This window comes from Amblyomma americanum, chromosome 2 (genome assembly GCF_052857255.1).
Source record: "Amblyomma americanum isolate KBUSLIRL-KWMA chromosome 2, ASM5285725v1, whole genome shotgun sequence".
In the NCBI taxonomy this organism is placed as follows: domain Eukaryota; kingdom Metazoa; phylum Arthropoda; class Arachnida; order Ixodida; family Ixodidae; genus Amblyomma; species Amblyomma americanum.
Window position 1 is genome coordinate 99,329,833 of NC_135498.1, and position 10,560 is coordinate 99,340,392.

At 46.1% G+C, this 10,560-nt stretch overlaps 1 pseudogene; it reads left to right on the forward strand.

The window, feature by feature from the left end:
* LOC144119930 (membrane metallo-endopeptidase-like 1) overlaps positions 1–10,158 on the forward strand; it is a 26,516-nt pseudogene extending 16,358 nt beyond the window's left edge.
* Positions 10,159–10,560: the final 402 nt, after the last annotated feature.

Here is a 10,560-nt window from a genome sequence, read left to right on the forward strand (position 1 = left end):
AATGGAAAGTAATTGAAGTGTTCTTGTATAAATTATCACTGACAGGCTTCTGTGCAGCTGCGCAGGGGCCAGCGAAATTTTAATCAAATTGGCGGGCACTGGGAGGTGTTCAAGACCATCGGATATGTACGTAAAAATACGCTAAGCGTTGCTTGGCACCCGTTTATGTCTCAGGAGTGGCCCTGTGGCACGCTTTTCATTGACGAAGCCTAATAACAGGACAGCTTAACGCAAATTTAGCGAGTGCACATTCAGCAGCTGTTGCTTGCCGCCTGAATGGTACAAACGGAATTTTCCACGTCAATCAATTTTGTAAGCTGCGCGGCGTTTAAGAGCTTGAACCACATGGTGATCTAAAATAAGAAACTATACAGGGAACGAACAACCAAGAAATCAAGAAGCAAAAAAGAAAGACAGGGCACCAAGAGAAAAACAAACTCAGCCTTGAGAGTATGACGTGATAGCATTAATGGGTCCCCTCAGTGACCTGTGATCATCTCTGGAAATCACTTCCCAGACACGGACACTGTTTTCTTTCACCATCACATAACGCTTAGCCTACCCTTAAGAGTGCAATGCTATAGCATTACAGATCTCTCCCGCACAAGTACTCTTCTGCCTAGGTTCTGCCTACGTGCCCATATTTGCGGAACTTGGTCAATCTATGAGTGAGATTCATAAATCGCGGGTAGTCCTCATACCACTCATATCACACGAAGTGTAGTGCCATGGTGGGCAGGTGGCAGCTCAATTTAAATAAATTGAGTTGATTTAATTTAAAATCGAGATAATTGAGTTGATTGAGTTGATTGCACCCGAAACGGTGTGCACGTTGCTTACACCTCGCTGGGCATGTTGCAATGTCGTCACAAGGTCACGTGACCTATAGGTGGGCCACCTGCATTTCTCGACACGCCGACCTCGACAGGGTTGCCGCTGAATGGGAGCCTTAACGATCTCGCGTTAAAAAAAACTACCTGGCAAATGGGGCACGAGAAGTGTTTTCCCTTAACAAGGAAAAATAAATATTGTTACATATTGTCTGCCGGTTCTTTCAGGCACAAAGCACGTTTTGGCGATTCGTAGCAGGTCTGTTTACCGTCGACAATGACTTCTCGAGCTTAATCTCTCGCGCGAAGCAAAATTTCAGCACACCTCCCGGCGCTAACTCGATAAGATAGGTGTATCATGACTGCTCGTTGTCGGAGATGACCATATAAAATAAATCATGAGGTTAGCTCAAGCCTTAACTGAAACCTGGCGCCGTACTGTATAGAGATCCATTTGTTTGGTCCTCTGGCATTGGCCACTGTTGTTCGGTGACGCAGCTGCAGCTTTCAAGCGTCCGACTAGAACATCGGCTCACTGGCTAGAACATCTCGCAACCGATGGCTAACCGACGCGTGCAGCGAGTGGCGAAGGCTATTGTCGATGTGGAGACCCGCCGCCTTGTGATTTGTGTGGCTGGCCACTTTCTGTTCTCCTCCATTCTGGTCATCACGATGATGTCAGCCGGAATGAAATGGACAATGGACAGTCATTTCAAATAGATACTTTAGAGTACGGCCCCTGGAAGCTCTTTTGAGGCTGCAGCTGGCATCAGGTAACCAGGTGCCGAATTCCTAAACCTTTTCGTGCACGGGATTAGTTCCATGTTTGTTGGTTGATGTCTAGGCGCTGGCATGTTCGGGCGTTATGATCGCTTAGCGTACTTGTTTCATTCAATCGCTAATAACTCCTCCATGCGTGGTTAGCGGCTTCTGAAAATGAAAATCCTGCCGGAAAAACCTATTCGTGGCCCTTCTGCGTTCGCACTCACAAACGTATTTTTGTTTCCACTTGTTTTTTTTGCTTCTTTTTCACGACGCAGGGCACTCAACTTCGGCTCTCTTGGATTCCTAATTGCTTCTAAGATGATGAGCTCCCTTATATTCGAAGGCAAGTGGTGGTTTTCTGATATTTCTAGCCTGCGATAAAGTGACTTAGGAACAACCAATACTGGGAAAGAAAATAATTGTCTAGCAAGAAAGAAAGGCCCGTGCAGATACACCTATATCTACCATGCAATAATAGGCGGCCGACTAAAAAAAAACGAACACTTGTCGCACTCTTTTTAACTGCTCTTGTCTTCGTGAAAACGATCCCCACTGGGTGTCCGCACTCTGCGAACCTTTTGCATCCACTCTCACTCCGAACACAGGCAGTGGAGGTGTTCATTTATGTGCTCACACACGCGACACGCAGATAAACGCTGCGCTAACTTATATTTCTTCAGTGCGGTGTGACGTCACGTTTAAGCCATCGCGGATGTGGTCTCTGATTGGCTGCAGTAACGTCACGTCCCGATTCCACGAAGAGCAATACAGGTGCTTACCGCTGTGTAATGTATAATGGCATAAGTGAGAGAAGAAACTGGTGTAGAGGGACATACAGGATGAGGCGCTGTCTTGGACAGTGCATGTAGTGTGCACGACAGACAACAGCTGTATCGATAAATAGCGGAGATGCAAATGTAGTAAAAGGACTGGGCTAAAGATGAAAATATTCCGGGACCAGCAAGCGCATAGTGAAGCACATGGAGATATCTCTAGCAGGAATTGAAACCAATGGTAAATGCACTTGTACCTTTCCTATTAGCTGTCAGTAAGCGATGGGCCTGGTGATCGTGACAGGTGATTTTTATTGGTACGATAAGAGTCACCAAATCGTTCACGGCATGTCTTCCGATCACATCTTCGAGTAGAAACTGTGCAATGACCAGCCGGCGCAGAGTTTAATTTACACTAAACGATGTTTCAAATCCAAGAAAAGGCTCAGAGCACTGCTGGCTTTGCTGATTTCATCACACACAGAAAGCATCTCTGACCCAGTGCAAATGATTAACATTAAAAAAAAGAAGGGGACAAGACTTATGGCCCTAACAGGGATTTGCTTTTGGCGGGTTGCGGTTCAGTTCGGGGGCCAGGTGTTAATGGGGGGGGGGGGGGCACGATGTCTCTGGTCCTTTGGGAAGACATTGGGGTGCATGCGCCGATTAATCAAATTTCCTGCGATTTCGGCGTAACAAAACATCGGGAACAAATATCTATATGAGTATCGTGCTACCCACAGCATATTATCAACAATTACACAAAACTAATCGTGAATAGATGACTTCGCAGTAGTTGTATTTGTCATTCACTCCTGAGGACTTCCTAGCGTTTGCAATTCGATATCATTTGAGTGGGGAATTCACATATTAGTTACGTGAACGCTTCTTACTCTTCTTGGCTCGCCCCTCTGCCCTTCAAAATGTGTCCAAAGCGCATTGATCTACATTCACCGGCACTGCCGCATAGCTTCCCAAAGACATTATTGAAATGCGTTGCACGAGTATTTTTTTCTCCCTTCTTTGTACTTCCTCTTCCGCAAGTGTAGGTCGTTGCTTCGACCAGAACGGCACCTACATGTGCTGGTGGGACTCGTCCACAATACGCAACTACAGTGACACGGTGGAGTCGTGTTACAACAGCCTCTTCAAACCTGTGAATACGGTGAGCCCATCCTATGGAGAGAGAGAGAGAGAGAGAGAGGCGTTGAGGTCAGCTAAGAGAGGAGCCGATGTCCAGAAATACTACGCATTCGTATGTACGACCACATAACACGCAGAGCCCCTGCACTCTTCAGGGCTGAAAATATGTGATTAATGAGACAATCTATCATTAAAACATTTTATCACCAGCATCTAAGTGCATAGCTTTTTTGAATGTGAGCGATCTTGTATGGAAACACCAATCGAGAATTTTTAGCTTCAGTTTTTTCTCCATCCAAAGATTTTAAACTACTGCAAGTCGCTTGTATAATGCCGTTCGTTTTCGGCAATGCATGCCAGCATCATGCCAGTATGTGGGCCATAAAACCGGGAGACTCATTTGTGGCAGTCCCGTATAACAACACATCACCAAAGAACTGGAGATGATCACGACCAGGCTCTTGTCCTGATGTTTTCTTTCAACAATGAGCAATCTACTTCAACACGCCGCGTCACGTTTCTATGGTTTGCTCAGTGATTCGCATCGTATGAAGAAGAAAAGGTTTAAGCTGTCTCTTTATTAATTTTAAATTGAGAGTACTTCCTGTTTCCACTGCAGACTGAAATCAACACATTCCGCAAGGAGGTGGTTACGAGCATGGCTGCAGTCGGCCTGGCTTACAAGGTGAGGCTCGAAACGCTTCCAATATGGTCACACAGTGGTGGCTGCAGTCCGGAGAGCAGAAAGACGGCGGAAATGGTTTCTAAACAAAACCCTTCATATGGGCTGGCTTGCGCCCGCAAAAAACTGAATCACTCGGCGGCGGCGTAGCAACAACCTTGCTCGGCGTTCGTCGAACCGAATGGACGCCGCTCCCGGCCTTGCTCAGTTTACAGCTGATAGTGAAATTTCGAGATAAAGCGTGCAAAGTTATTAGAACATTCTGGAACACCGTAGAATCGGCGTCCCCCGGCTGCGAGCAAACGAGACAAATCTAGTCGTGTCATGCATCACAAACAAAGCGATAAAGCCGCGTGTCGGCACCTTTGAAAAATGAATAAACAAACAGTACGAAGGTTCACGGCAATATGTTTTCGATTTTCGTGTTTAAAGAGGGCACGTCTGCTTAACTGATGAGGGCGTCCATTGTTACAACACTCTTGACATGGAATACAGAGCATGGAATGTAGTTTGTGGTAAACAGCTAGCGCTTAGGAGCTTGTCTAGTCTGTAAGTGTGGAATAATGAGAAAAAAAACTCACAGAATGGTTACGACAGTGCAACGCGATATTCAGCGATAGCTGTTAAGGCTTTTAGTTTTGGGGATATATATTCCTGGCGCAGTGGTGTAGTCCTCAAGTGATGCACCTCTGCACTGGCAGGCGGCTGTTCCAAACAGAGCCACCCGTAGGCTTATGCGACCCAGGTTGACGGTGACATAAGGTCACGTGGCATTAACGTCACGTGATATAATGTCAAGTGATCGTGACATTAACGCACCCAACGGTTACGCCGATGGCGACGCGCAAGTCAGGGACGGGCGCATAACAGCTACCGCTGTAAATGTCTCGGAAACAGTGCTACCAAACTGCGCCTGCAGTGTGCACAGGTCTCTAAATAGGTTTTAGGGATTTAGCAACTGTGCGATCCAGGGGTCCACTCTTTCTTTCCTTGATAACTTCCTGATGCCTTTGTGGAAAAGAGTGCAAACCTTCGCGGCCGGCGTAGAATGTCGTAGCCTTCACCTCAGTCTGCGTTCACTTTCCCGTAGATGAGAACGTCCTCCAGTGAGTGGGCATTTGCTAGTATGAGACCCGTGTATTCACATTTGACCGAGGTGTACTTGGCTCATATGGAGTTAGCGCTCTCATGGGGTGGCGGTCACTGTCTTTGTCTTCGCATTAAAGGGGATTGCCTGGGGGTTCTTTTCACTAAGTTTTAAATCATCATCTGTATGGGTAAGCTTCTAAGCTTCCTGAAGGATCCCTGGTCGACTCGGGCACATATAGTCTTATGTTTCACCCCCGTATACAGCCTAACGTAGAGGCGTCCACATTTATGCGCCAAGTTTTCGTTACTTTTCCAAAGCGTTCATCATCATCATCATCTTCATCATCGGCCTGACTTCGCACACTGCATGGCAAAGGCCTCTCCCATGTCTCTCCAATTAACCCTGTCCTTTGCCAGCTGCATCCACCCTTTGCCTGCAAACTTCTTAATCTCATCCGGCCACCTAACCTTCTGCCATCCCCTGCTACGCTTACTTTCTCTTGGAATCCACTCCGTTACCCTTAAGTACCAGCGGTTATCTTGCCTTTGCATTACATGCCCTGCCAAAACCCATTCCTTTCTCTTGATTTCGACTAGGATGTCATTAACCCGCGTTTCTTCCCTCATCCACTCTGCCCGCTTCCGGTCTATTAACGTTACACTTATCATTTTCCTTTCCATGGCTCGCAGCGTTGTTCTTAACTTAAGCTGAAATTTTTCGTTAGCCTCCACGTTTCTGCCCCGTAGGTGAGTACCGGTAAGATAAATCCATTGTACACTTTTCTCTTGAGGGAAATTGGTCCACTCATGATCTGCGAGAACTTGTCATATGCACTCCACCCCATTCTTATCCTTCTAGTTGTCTCTCTCTCATGATCCGGATCAGCTGTCACTACCTGCCCTAAGTAGACGTATTCCGTCACAACTTCCAGGCTCTCGCTGCCAATTGTGAACTGTTGTTCCCTTGCTAGACTGTTGAACATTACCTTGCTTTTCTGCATGTTAATTTTTAGATCCATCGTTTAGCTCTGCCTGTCTAACTCATTGATCATGATTTGCAGTTCAGCTCCTGTGTGACTCAGCAAGGCAATGTCATCAGCGAATCGCAGATTATTTAGGTATTCTCCAGTTATTCTTATTCCCAACTGTTCCCAATTCCGGCCTCGGAATACCTCCTGTAAACAGGCGGTGAATAGCATTGGCGAGATCGTGTCTCCCTGCCTGACGCCCTTCCTTATTGGAATTTTATTGCTGACATTATGGAGGACTATAGTAGCTGCGCAGTTGTTGTATATATCTTCTAATATTTTGACATAAGGCTCTTCTATCCCTTGATTACGCAATGCCTGTATGGCTGCTGAGGTTTCCACTGAGTCGAATGCTTTCTCGTAATCAATGAAAGCTATATATAGAGGTTGGTCATATTCTGCGCATTTCTCTATCACCTGATTGATAGTGTGAATATGATCTATTGTAGAATATTCTCTACGAAAGCCTGCCTGATCATTTGGTTGATTAAAGTCTAAGGTTGCGCTGACTGTATTAGCGATTACCTTAGTAAATACTTTGTAGGCAACGGAAAGTAAGCTGATCGGCCTGTAATTTTTCATGTCCTTGGCGTCTCCTTTCTTATGAATTAAGATAATGTTTGCATTCTTCCAAGCTTCTGGTACAGTCGAGGTCATAAGGCATTGCGTATACAGGGTGGCTAGTTTTTCTAGCACGATGTCCCCCCCTTCCATCCTTCAGCAGATCTGCTGTTACCTGATTCTCCCCAGCTGCTTCTCCCCTTTTCATTGCTCCTAAGGCTTTCTTTACTTATCTTTCGTTACTGGCGGGATGACGCATTGGTGTGCACTGCTGTCTTTCTCATTAACGCTTTGATTACACTGGCTACTGTACAGGTCTGTGTAGAACTCTTCGGCTACGTTAACTATCTTATCCATATTGCTAATGGCATTGCCCTGCTTGTCTCTTAATGAATACATCTGGTTTTTAACTATTCCTAGTTTCCTCTTTATTGCTTTTAGGCTACCTCCGTTCTTTAGAGCATGCTCGATTCTCACCCTATTAAACTTCCTATTGTCGGCCACCTTGCGCTTATTTATTAACTTTGATAGCTCTATTAGTTCTATTCTGTCGATAGGGTTAGACGCCCTCATGCTTTGGCGCTTCTTAATCAGATCGTTCGTCACCTGAGATTGCTTTCCGGCATCCTGTCGAACTGTCCTACCACCTACTTCTACTGCGCACTCCGTAATTATTGATGTCAGATTATCGTTCATTGTATGAACATCAATATTGTCTTCCTCAGTTAAAGCCACATATCTGTTTTGCAGTGCTATCGTAAACTCTTGTACTTTCCCTCTTACGGCTAACTCGTTAAGGGTCTTCCTCTTCACTAGCTTCTTCCGTTCTCTCTTCAACTCTAAGCTAATTCGAGGCCTTACCATTCTGTGGTCGCTACAACGCACCTTTCCGAGGACGGCCACATCCTGGATGATGCCAGGTTTAGCGCATAGTATGAAGTCGATTTCATTTTTAGTCTCACCATTGGGGCTCTTCCAGGTCCCCTTCCTGTCTCCTCGTTTGCGGAAGAAGGTATTCATGATCAGTAAATTATTTCTATCCGCGAGTTCGACTAATAACTCTCCCCTGCTATTTCTAGAGCCTATCCCATAGTCACCTACCACGTGGTCGTTAGCCTGCTTCTTGCCCACCTTCGCATTGAAGTCGCCCATCAGTACAGTGTACTGTGATTTTACTTTATGCATTGCCAATTCTACGTCCTCATAGAAACTTTCAACGGTCTCGTCATCATGGCTGGATGCGGTTCCGTAGGCCTGCACCACTTTTAGCTTGTACCTCCTATTCAGCCTAATTACTATAGCTGCTACCCTCTCGTTAATACTATAGAACTCCTCTACGTTGCCAGCTATATCCTTATTAATGAGGAATCCCACACCTAGTTCTCGTCTATCCTCTAATCCGCGATTGCACAGTGTGTGTCCGTCTTTAGCACTGTATGCGCCTCACCTGTCCTTCTAACTTCGCTAAGCCCTATCACATCTCATTTAATTTAACGCCGCCGTGAGGGCCCGCTTGAGGTTCTTCAGCCCGTACCTAAGCACGTGTGCGTTTTCGCCTATATTGAAATAAACTCGCCACGCAGGGAATCCAACCCGCGAACCGTGCGCAGCACTCACCTGAGCACGGTCAGCGCGTATGTTTGGTTAGTTCAAAGCGCGGTTGGGAGCGCTGCAGTACGATAGAGCGTCCGCGAAGTCACTTTTTTTTGTTCATGTTTCGTTGGGTTTCCTAAAATGCTGAAAAAGAGGACCAAGTAAAAAGTACGTTGCCTTGAAAGTGCTTAAAAATTTGCATAATTCATCTTTAACTAAGCCGAATAAAAAAAAGCTGTTAGCAGCGCATCATGGCTCCAAACAATTAATCGTTGGTTTCACCCGGCTGCGATCTGCCGCCTTATTTAAAGCCGTTTGCTCAAATTACGTGAAACGCTCTAGTATGCTTTTGCTCTATCTCAGTATTGAAGCTGATTGCCGACTTCTCCGCGTCTGTTCGCAGGGATTTCGTCTCTTCATGAGAAAGTTCGAGGAAGAATTTGAGCATAGCGGCCTGAAAAACTTGGACCTTACGCAGAACCAGCTGTTTTTTATTTCGTTCGCAATGGTTTGTACCTCGCATTCTTCCTTCCATGTTCCCAGAACACTTCTCAACAGCACCGCGGCTTCGTTGACATGAATTCGAAACGCGCACTGCGCGCTAATCTGTACAGTAAGCGGGGGCGATAACGACCTGAAAAACTTTTCCTTCGGCAGACGTGGTGTGAGAGTGTGCCCAGCCGACTGCGAGAAATTGTGAACCTCGTGACGTCACTTCCGGACCCACAATACAGGTAGGAAACCTGACCCCTCTACACCTGCGCCGAATTCTAAGCCACACAAATTTTAGGGTGAAACCTTTCTATTGAGATGCGACAGACCAAAAGCTTCGCAGCTGTAAAGCGTTTGTGTAATAGAGAGGCGCTATCTTTTTTTGGAGAATATCCTGGTCCCTAGGTTTGGCTCCAAGCGCCGCTCGAATAGCGCAATCCGGAGCTTCAGACTTGTGGAAGCCAAGATCTTCCTCATCACTTCAGAACTTTGACGCACCTGCACCTGCACCATGCACCTGCTTATCCTGGTCTAGCAGTAGGACCGGTGCCCTGGTAACGATTCAAATGGATGGTGCATGTCATAAGGCATACGTCGCATCTTCTCCATGCATACTCTACAATTCTGGACAAAAGCATTTTGAAGCGGTAGCTTCACTACTAGAGGTAACGGGCTGAGATCGCTATGTACTTCACATGACCTTCAAGGCTCAGCCGAGGTCAAGCCTTCAGTTTATAAGATTGGAGAACCAGTGAATAGTCAATGATCAGACCAATGATCAAGCCATTGCAATTGCAACATTAAAATTTGTTTTCAAAATTTTTATCCGAGAATGTTGGTCATGCATCTCGCAGCAGGCGAAGGCGTGAGACGTCTTAGCTCAAGGTCTGCAATACCCGCAGCTCGACCAAGAAGAAAATATCTTGAATGCAACAAGAAACTGAGGACTCTTAACGTGCTTGCCCACGCTCCCCGGAATGTGCGGAGAAACGGAGGAAATAAAGCAGTGAGCCACTTGAGTGACAAGGAGAACTCGTAAAACAAAGGCCACCTCTCTTTGGTTGGTACTAATCCCATGGTCATTTCTTTTGTCACCTGACAGGGTGGAAATTGCGCTGGCGCACTTTGACAAGTTCGGCAAGTACTTCGCCTGCAACGACAATCTCGTCATTTATCAAGACAAGAAGTGCAGCATCATATGAGCGCCCGGTTGCTTGCTCTTGGATTTCAGCGACCTGCTGTTGCTGTATATATAAATTGATCATACTGCACCACTATATGTCAACATGCAAACAGAAAAAGAAAACAGAATTCATACAGCGTTTCATTGTCAACTGAACGAACCTGGCAGCATGGTTGTGTTTCCTCTATCTGTAATTTCAAGCTTTCATCTGTCTCCGCACTTGGCAATGATCACGTCTTCCGAAGTCAGTTTGTACAGCGACCTCAGTAAGACTCGCTTCGTTCTCGTGTTGTTGTGGAAGAAGTGATTTCTGACGTTTATTAAAAAAAACAAAAATACTTCAGATGAAGCCTCTAGTCTAGCAGGTGCCTCATACGTGGCCACCAACAAGGAACGACCACAGACTGCTGAAGTTGTCAGT